The 11,207-nt window shown below is 32.9% G+C and overlaps 1 pseudogene; it reads left to right on the plus strand.

Moving 5' to 3' along the window:
- Window positions 1–3,933: 3,933 nt before the first annotated feature.
- On the plus strand, window positions 3,934–10,154 carry LOC133204333 (uncharacterized; annotated as a pseudogene).
- The last annotated feature ends 1,053 nt before the right edge of the window (window positions 10,155–11,207 follow it).

An 11,207-nucleotide genomic window follows, 5' to 3' on the forward strand; every position in this document is an offset into this window, starting at 1 on the left:
GCGGATCTGTATGGATTTCCCTTATTATAAGTATAAATATCACTGTATATGAAAAAATATCACATGGAATGCTTTTATTTATCGATGTTTAATGATATCATACTACACAAACCCATATCAACACCGATATTTACATTTTCAAGTGATTCTAAATTTCATGCACAAGTCTCACTACATCACTCGAGAACTGTCATGGCTGCTGAGGAGAAAGACTGGAAAACATGGAGATTTATTTTACTTGGTTTTCGCATATAAAGGGGTATGATGTTGATAGTGAATGAAAATTCCGTCTTATTGGAAGTAAGTTGAGTGCAAAAACAATTTATTTTGCCTGCAGTCGCCCGTATCTAAAAAATTATTTGCACCATTACGGAGATGCAGTGGAATTGTAGCTCTCTCCTGAAAATATCAGATAAAAAAAAATCGGAGAGGGCTACATTATTGCAGCTAAAGTAGCATCTGTATATTAAAACTAAATCAAGACTGTTTAATTGTAGTGTATCTTACAAAACTCGTTTGTCTGAGAACAGTAAGATATTGGTAACTCGTCTAATTTGTACTTTAAGTGTGCAGTCATGGATTTTTTGGACCAAATTGTTTGAAGAAATGTAGTCCTTTCTGTATTGAAAACAACTGCCAAAATACCAATGGACTCTGTATCTATGGGTGCACCAGTGGTTACAAAGGTTCAATATGTGTAGAAAGTAGGAGATTGTTTTGTGAAACGATTATTCAATGCTCTGAAAATTCGATTAAGAATATTCAGCAATATGTTGCCATTGCAAATTGATAACTTTGATTCTTAAATAAGAGTGCAGCAAAGGATGATATGGTCAGAACTGCTCTTTGAGTTGTGAGAACTGTGTTAATCAGTCTTGTAATCATATAACTGGCACCTGTCACTATGGATGTAAACCAGGATGGAGAGGTTCAACATGTTCTCTAGGTAATCTTTGTATATGAAGTGATATACTTAAATTTTTTCCTCATGATATAAAAATAAATTAACGTGCATTTTTTTCTTCTTAGTTTAAGCTTTAGTGATTCTCGCATATCTATATATTGCATAATATTTCCATTTCTATTTGTTTTCTCTGTGATAACTCTTTGAAAGTTAGTTGAGTTTTTTTTATCATTCTACCGGAATGTAAATTTCGCCAAGCGAAAGGTCAGGAGCTAAGAAGGGCTTATATGCACGTATTTCTCGTACGGCTGTCTATGTGTCTGACGCTAAGGAGGCCTAATATACATGTAAATCTCGTGCGGCTGTCTTTGTGTTTGACGTCAGTAGGCGGTGAGGCCTCTGTAATTTAAATCTATTAGTCTACATTTTTAAAATCTAAATTTACAATTTTATTTCACAATGAAATGAAATATAGGGAAACACTGTCTAGTTAGTAGAGTATGCCAGGGGCATCAACGATAGCTGGAAACGTAGGATAAAATTACCCCACGTTTCCAACTATCGTTGATGCCCCTGGCATACTCTACTAACTAGACAGTGATTCTTTGAATACATTTAAAAAAATTAGTCACAAAAGACTTTGTTTTGAGACAAGAAAATATCATAAATGAATATAGCATCAAAACAATATGCTTGCATAAGCAAAACACGTCATACACAAATGTAATTATATAGAATTAAAAAAAAAAAGAAAAAATTAAAACACGTTTTGTGCTACAAAAAGCATGTTCTTTCACTAGGGACGGAAGTAGTCACAATCTACTGCTGGATTGTATTTCCATGATCGTGAATATGTTTGGGTAGTCCGCGAAAACAGGGCTCCAGAAATTACAATGATTTCAAATATATGTGTCAGCGCTGATCTAGAAGAAGCATGAGTCAGAGAATAAAACTGATCTAATGATGCACTTCATGTTAAATTTATAATGACTTATCTATTTATTATCTCTAACTAATACCTCATTTTAATTTTTTTTTCTCATATACTCGGCAGTGTGTACGGCAGGAAAATATGGGAGTGACTGCATGCTTTCTTGTAGTCAGAACTGCATTAACAAGGAGCCATGTAACATCGTGACTGGAAACTGTAATAATGGTTGTTCACATGGATATAAAGGAACACAATGTACTTCAAGTAAGATTAATTTAACGTTATTTTATAATTGCATGTGAGATTGATTTAATTTTTTATGCTACCTATTCTCGGAATCTTTTTTTTTCTTAATGTTGAAATAGAAATAGTTTTTTTAAAACTCACTTTATTTCTCTCAAACAGGGAAAAAAATACAAATTTTTAATGAACATATATACTCTTCCATATATTTTGCCCTTTCTAACGAGAATCTAAGTTAAAAATATTTAATGTAAAATGTATGTGCTATACCATTAATATTAACTTATAAGCAATATGTGCATTTGCAATATGTGTTCAGGATATTCCATAGTAGCATAATGTATCTCCTTAAATCAAAGAAAATTAACAATGCTAAGATGAAGGTACGGTTTCAATATAAATCTCCCCCTGTACTTTTCTATAATACTAATATGAAATTTGGGGAAAATAAAAACATAAGGTTTGATTTGATAGGGAAATGTAGTTATAAATACGAGTATATATATATATATATATATATATATATATAGAGAGAGAGAGAGAGAGAGAGAGAGAGAGAGAGAGAGAGAGATAAAACTCGTATTTATAACTACATTTCCATTTCAAATCAAACTTTTATTTTCCCCAAATCGTAACCTCAATATCTATACTAAAATTCAATGCAAAGACTTGTAAACATGAAATCCCCCCAATATGAATAGATAAATTTACTCTAATATTACCAAGAACAGCTTTGATTGAATTTAAAAGCAACAAATACAAGAAGCTAAAAATACTTTCCCCAGATTTTAGGTATACTATGACCTGACGCAAATTTGAAAGTTTTTAAAACATCAATTTTCTTTTTTTTTTGGGGGGGGGGGGGTGGACCTTAAAACGAAAACTGTGCTTATTCTTTTCAGAACTATAACATTGCTAAAAATAATACATGTTTTGGTTAGTTGGTCAATGGTTATTCTCTACAATATTAGCGTAATTTACCTCTGTTTATAAAAAGTATAACATGATAATATTTTTTTTAGAATTAAAACATAAACAATTCTCATATTTTTGTCATTTTGTACAAATGGATTTTTCGGCGCAAATTGCGCAAACATTTGCTCTGAAAATTGTTCTGATATATGTCATCATGTTGATGGGACTTGTAACTGCAAATTAAGACTGATGGATTCTCCAGAATGCAAGCAAGGTAAGAATAAACATTTCTAAAATATGTAAAAGCTGTTTGATATGACAAAAGCAACACAGTACATACATTCATTCGTATTTTCAAAACTGCAGTAGTAGTAGTAGTAGTAGTAGTAGTAGTAGTATATATATATATATATATATATATATATATATATATATATATATATATATATATATATATATATATATATATATATATATATATATATATATATATATATGTTGCAGGGGTGGTTTATCTATAGATCAAGTGTTAATGGAATAACAATCATCTCCTGGCTAAGGGTTCATTCTATAACATATCGCCTTTCGGCTCTACGAGGGTATCATATAGCATTATTTTTCCGAGTGTAGCGAGGCATAGCATACAAGATCTCAATTCAAAGACTTTAACAATAGGCTGAACATGTGACTACACTGTATTCACCAACCTATATAAAGCACTGTCCATGTGTAGAATCCATTCTTTTTCCTGAGCGGGCTTAGCGTATTTTTACTCGGGTGTATAATTTTCTCTACAGGGTAAACTTTTTGTTCTAGGACGTAGTCCAGAAATAAAACTTTTGGTTGTGTCAAGAACATAGTTCTGGCTCGTTTTCTGATTCAGTAAATAACATTACTGTTATTTACCGATTACAAAGTGTTTTATAGTTTGGAAAACAACATGTCTGATAGAGACGATGTTTTGTCACTTGGGGAAAGTAGTGACGATAATTTTGACAATGACATTAATCCTGAGAACATGGACAAAGTGCACACTAGATCTGAGGGTAATACGAGAGGGAAATCTCGTGTCATTCGGTCAGGTATTAAAAGAAAATCATCAGATACAAGCGTGAAAGCGTCTAAAAAACGGTCTGTGACCAAAAAGAATGACCCTTGTATTGATATTGATTCATTAAGATCTACTCTGGGTATTGACTCGATACTGAAGTCTATTTCTTATTTGCCTGAGTCGGTAAAAAAATTGACAAATGTACGGCGCCCACTTTAGGTCATAATTCCGATGTTATGGAAACGCAGGTAGGTTAAGGCTTCCCGTAGAATATTACAGTGCACTCTGTGCCTTCACATCTCTGAACTACCAAAATATGACGTCATAATGAAAAATGACGTCAAATCACTGCAAACTTGAGGTGTTATGACGGGGAGAGTGTCGTGAACTTTACACTTTATTTCAAACTGCATGTCAAATGCTAGATAGCTATTGCAAAATTCACGGGTCGTTCAAGGTTTTTTTAAATCTTATATGTCCGAATATTTTAAAAATATACCGCTTACTTACCCTTGATTGAAATTCAGCATGTTCAAAATGCTTATGAAAAATATACTTTTGAAATGTACTCTGTTTTATACCCGTGGTTAGAGGTAGAATTTATTTTATGTGTATAAAAGAGTCTGGCGCAGGTGATTAATGAGGATTAATCTGAGAATTTTTGTGGAAATCTGTAAGAAGAGGTTGTTCTCTAACTGAATCTTGCTTGGGAAAAATGTGTGTTGGCTTTGTTTTAATACAGATTACGATATTGTGTGGAAAATACCCTCAAATTTGTAGGTAAGTTGAATTTCTCAGGAAATATTTTGTACCCAAGTAATACCATGACTTTTCCCAAGCACATTTCGGATACACAAGGATACGATGAGTTTATTTATATAACAAAATATTAATAATTATCGTGTTAATCAGCTGCGTCGAATCGATTTATATGAAACACTTCAAAAAATTATAAATGACCGTCACGTGATTAACATAGCCATGTGATATCATAACAAATATGTTAATATATAGCCGAGGAAACCCTTTATATAAATTGGAAGTACTAAAGTTCAATACTTATAAATTAAAACCAAAACCGACCTTGCAATGACATATTATGTTTTGAGCGCATTTTAAAGCCTCGGGAACCCTTAACATAGCTGCGAAGGGGTTTTAGCTATAATGCACCTAGTGCAACCATTACAAGACCTTCTTCAGATTTAATTAGCTTGAATCAAGAAGACTTGAATGTTTATTCATTAAATGATTTTGACTTGAGTTATCTTGAAAACTCCCCAAACAGCCCTTCATTAGGAGGTGTTGATCCCCAGATTGCATTTAAAGATGCATTTGACACTCCGAATACTACTGGGGCTACAGAGAAAATTGACTCTGTGGATGAGTGGGATATCCCACAATTAAACCCAGAAGAGGCCACTGGTCCAAAAATAGGGACTGGTTTGACTAAAGCTGTTAATGCAGCTCTCTCAGTAAAATCAAGTAAAGAAAGCATGAATGACATTGCAAAAAAATACAGCAGACCAGAAAATTGTTCATATCTAAAACCCCCCAGAGTAAATAAAGAAATCTGGGATGCTATGAATAAAAATGCTCATTCCACTGATCTTGCTTTACAAGAAATACAAAGGTATATGGCTCAGGATTTGATTCCCATTGTTTCATTGGCAGATCAGCTGGCAAATAACAAAGAATTAGATATTCAAAAAAAAAAAAAGTCTATGTTGTCTGATTCCATTAGTCTGTTGGGAAATGGATTTTATAATTTGTCAATGAAACGTAGGAATGAATTGAAGGGTTGTTTTAACCCCAGATACAGGAAAATTTGTAGTTCAGAAAATTCCTATTACTGAGCAATTGTTTGGAGATAATTGTGTCATCAAACTTAAAGATATGGGTGATATGAATAAACATTCATTGAGTTCCCTTAGAGGTCAAGGTTCTTTTAATACATTCAAAAACAGAACCAGAACCAGTAAAAAGGTGAGAAAACTTAATTTTGAATATTAGAAACAATTTACTAGTGATAAGTGGATTTTGGAAACGGTTAAAGGTTATAAAATTGAGTTCTTTGAGAAACCTTTACAAGGTTATATTCAAAAGCAGATTTCATTTTCTGAGAGCAATCTATTCTCAATCAAAATGAAGTGAATATATTGTTAGCAAAAGGAGCAATTAAAAAGGTTTTAAATCCAACAAAGGAATTGACGCGGTTAATATAAGTAATATTCTTAATCATAAAAGGGTCCAGTCTTGTATTCCACCATATTTCAAGTTAAAGACTACACCTTGTATTTCATACAAATATACATCGACTATTGCTTCCAAACTTTTTAATTACAAGATAACTTTACAGGGCCTGGATATAGAATATCTGAAACATAATCCTCCATCGTGTTCATGTTCTTCTTCACCCTATAACTATAGTCCTGCTGGACACGTTATTACTGGTGACGTAAAATAGTTAATAATAAGGACCTTAGATCATTAATTTTAAAAGGTCCTAAATATAGGGAACCCCGATCCTTCAACTGGCGTCGGAATTTCATAAATATTATGGATTCTGTAGAGGATTACGCCAGACGATGGGCCAGACATGAAAAAGAAGACCTTGACACTTTGTCCGAATGGATTAAATGTATCAGATGTATGATAAAATCGCGCATTAAAAGATTGAGGGGCAATATGAGAACCATGTATTCTTCTGTATTCAATAATCCAGAAGTGAAAAAAGAAATTAGATATATTACATGATCAATACGTACTGGTCCCTGCTGACAAAGCAGGTAACAACTTTGTCTTTGTCTGTAGGGCTCATTATATTAAATGTATTTTAGAGGAACTTGGATTTAATTCTACAAGTGGTAATCCAACTTATACTCATAGTTCCCTTTCTAAGGAAGAAATTCTTCAAAATCATATGTCAGTTTTAAATATTTTTAATATTCCAAACGACCAAAATGAATTTGAATTACCATATCTATATTGGATTCCGAAACTTCATAAAAATCCTTACAAAGATACATAGCGGGTTCCAGTAAATGTTCAACCAAGCCTCTTTCTTTACTATTCACTTAGATATTAACAGTAATGAAGGAGGAACTTCAAGAGTACTGTGCAACGATATATTCGAGAAGTGGTGTAAATCAGATGTGGATACTTAAAAATTCCAAGGAACTTTTGGAAAATTTGAAATCACAAGAATTTACCAAAATCAACAGAATAAAAACTTACGACTTTTCAATTTTAAACACAACATTCCCTACGATAAATTGAAGTCCAGGCTTGTTTTATATCATTGACAGCTGCTTTTTCAATAAAAATGGAACTCGTAAATATACTTACCTTGTCATTGGTCATTTGCAATATTATTTTGTTAAAAAAACATTCTGATTGTACACACAAGTACTCTGAAGTTGACATTTAAAAGATGCTTGAGTTTCTGATTGACAATATCTATGTGGTTTTCGGAGACCAGGTCTTCCAACAATCTATTGGAATATCCATGAGTACCAATTGCGCCCCGTTATTAACAGACCTTTTTTGTATTCATATGAAGCAGAATTTGTCCAAAATCTTATACGTGAAAAGAAGAAAACACTTGCTGTGGCGTTCAACTCGACATTTAGATATATCGACGACGTATTGTCAATTAACAATGGTTATTTCCATTCTTATGTCGATACGATATATCCCGGCAAGCTTGAGATAAAAGATACCACAGAGTCTGACACATCTGTTTCATATTTGGATATTTTACTTGAAAAAGACGTTAATGGTAATCTAACAACCAAGCTTTATGATAAACGTGATGACTTTCACTTTTCAATCGTCAACTTCCCTTACTTATGCAGCAATATACCTTCATCACCTGCATACGGGGTATATATCTCTCAGTTGATTCGATACGCAAGAGCATGCTCTACGTATGTAAAATTTCTAAAACGAGGTAAATTATTGACAAACAAGTTGATGAAACAAGAATATCAGCAGTCTATTTTAAAGTCATCATTTCGTAAGTTCTATGGTCGATACAATGACCTTGTCAGCAAATACAATTTATCTTTGAGTCAAATGCTGATTGACGTTTTTCATACTAATTGTTAGGCCATTATTTACACACTGAATTGTCGACGGATTTTTCCGTTATTTCCCGAGGAGCACCATATATTTCATCCCTCAGATGAATTCATTTCTAAATATATTTTTGGTTCCTAAAAAAGATGGAACCTCAAGACCAATAATAAATCTAAAAATCTGAAGGAATTTGTAGAATATCATCATTTTAAGCAAGAAAACCTGCAATTTGCTTTAGAATTGATTGAAAAAGACGACTTTTTAACTTCAATCGATTTAAAAGATGCTTATTTAAGTATCAGTATTCATCAGGAACATCATAAATTTTTGACATTTAGATGGAAAGAGAATTTATATAGTTTTGTTGTCCTTCCTTCTGGACTTGCTTCAGCACCTAGAATATTCACAAAGATAACGAAACCTGTCTTTGCTGCTTTTAGGGCAAATAATATAAAGTGTTGTTACTATATTGATGATTCTCTTGTGATAAACAAAAGCTATGATGACTGCAAACACGAAACTCAATTAATTGTGAATAAGTTGGATAAACTTGGGTTTACGATAAATCTTAATAAGTCTGTTTTAATACCAGCTCAGAGAATCAAGTTTTTTTTTTATTATTAATTGATTCAGTCCAATATATATAGGATCTCCCATGATTTGTAGTTGGATATGATTTTTATCCAACGAGTTGTGTGTTTTTTTATCCCCGAGCCTTGACGAGGGGATAAAAACACACAACGAGTTGGATAAAAGTCATATCCATCTACAAATCATGGGAGATTCTTTTTACCCCATGTTAAATACTTCACATCCAATGTTTTACACTGTTTTATGTAGGACTCCACTTTATGTTACTTCATCACTCTAATGCAAAAACCATTGTGACGTCACAACTGCACTTAACTGTGGAATATGAGAAATTTATCCAATGAGTCATATCTACGGGATAAAGGGGTAAACATGGGATAAAAAGTTTTCTTAACTGATGAGAAAATTACAAAGATTGTATCATTGTGCAATTCGTAGTGAAAAATATGTTACAATTAAAATATTTTCATCATTGACCGGTCTTGTGGTCCATGCATTTAATGCAATTTCTGAGGGACCTATGCGTTAAAGAAATATGGAAAGGGATAACATTCGAAATTTAAGACAGTCGAATGATTATGATTCTAAGATGTTGATATCATATGACAGTGAAGTAGAAATGAAATGGTGGTTAAATAATGTAGAGAAATTAAATGGTAAACCAATTCGTTTACCCCCTATCAATTTTTGGATTGAAACAGACGCCTCACTTCCAGGCTGGGGTCTAGATTTTCAAGTGAATCTGTAGGTGGTCGGTGGACTTTGGCAGAATCTAAAATGCACATTAATGAATTGGAACCTTTGGCAATCCAGTTCTCCATGAATGCTTTTTTCAGTGGTTATGAAAATTGTCACATAGGAATAAAATCAGACAATACAACTGCAGTTTCTTATATTAATGCAATGGGTGGAATGGCTTCTCCATCTTTAAATTCAACTGCAATAAATATTTGGAAATGGTGTATTCAAAGAAATATAGTTATAACTGCAAAGCACATCCCTGGTGTTGAGAATGTTCAAGCTGATTATCTGTCAAGGCAATTTTCAGATTCAAAAGAGTGGATGCTGAAACCGTATATTTTTTCTCGAACATGTCATCAATTTTTCTTTGCCTGATATTGACCTTTTTGCTTCAAGATTAAATGCACAATGAGAAAAAAATTGTATCTTGGACTTTTGATCCAGATGCCTCTGAAATTAATGCTTTTACTTTATGTTGGTCAAACTTTAGTCCTTATATTTCCCCCCCTCTTAGACTCATTGGAAAAATATTGAATAAGATATCGTCAGACAAAGTAGATAGAGCTATTTTAGTTGTACCTCTTTGGAAAACACAAAGTTGGTTTCCTTTACTTATTTCATCTTTGATATCTTTTCCTGCCAGGTTACCAAGGCACCGAGATTTACTGGTCATGCCACAACAAGAGAGAATCATCCCTTGACAAAGAAAATGTCACTGATTGCCTGTACTGTATCAGAAAACATTTCATAATAAAGGAATTTCAGAATTTGAATAAAAAGTCATTACCTCATCACTCAGAACTCCCACTATCAAACAATATCAGTATTAATGGAGGAAATGGGTTCATTGGTGCAGTGAACGGGAGGTGGTGGCGTTGTGTGCTTTAACTACTGCTGCAAGAGCCCAGAGCCTTTCAGCACTGAACATTGATTATATGAGTGTTTATACAGATAAAATTATATTTCAAATAAAAACTCTTTTAAAAACTTCTAGGCCTGGCATTCCTTTACCCACTGTTTCATTTTATCAATATCATAAGAAATAATTATGTGTTGTTGAGACTTTGAAAGAATATTTACATCGAACAAAGGATATTCGTAAATGTTCTAATCTTTTTATTTCATACAAAACCTATAATAAAGTGACTACATGTACTCTGGCTCGGTGGTTAAAGAGTGTGTTATCTTCATCTGGGATAGATTCATCTGTTTATACAGCTCATTCTTTTCGGGAAACTGCAGCTTCGGTAGCCTTTGCTTCCGGTGTTTCTATGAAGGAAATTATGGATACTGCAAACTGGACCTCTTCCAAAACGTTCTTTCAATTCTACTACAAGGACTTGCCAAACAAGAATGATGGTTTTGCAACTCGTGTGCTTGACAGTTAAAAAACAGCAATTGTTTTCTGTGCCAGACAATTAAAGAATAAGTGAGAATTATATGTGGTGTTATTTTTTATTAATCGTCAATTGTTTGAGATTAAATAATCTATGTTCATAATCTTTAAGTGACTTGTTACTTTTTAATTTGTGACAACGCTTTGAACATGCTATATGATACCCTCGTAGAGCCGAAAGGCGATATATAATGGAATGGTCCCTCATCCAAGCATACCTTTAGGGATGTGAAGGATGAGAGACATTCTATAAATGAGCTTGAGGCTCAAGAGGGTATCATATACCCACCCTTTATATATATATATATATATATATATATATATATATATATATATATATATATATATATATATATAT

This window comes from Saccostrea echinata, unplaced genomic scaffold, assembly GCF_033153115.1.
Source record: "Saccostrea echinata isolate AGI-Se365-2 ecotype Australia unplaced genomic scaffold, CSIRO_AGI_Sech_v1 ptg000052l, whole genome shotgun sequence".
Taxonomy (NCBI): Eukaryota; Metazoa; Mollusca; class Bivalvia; order Ostreida; family Ostreidae; genus Saccostrea; species Saccostrea echinata.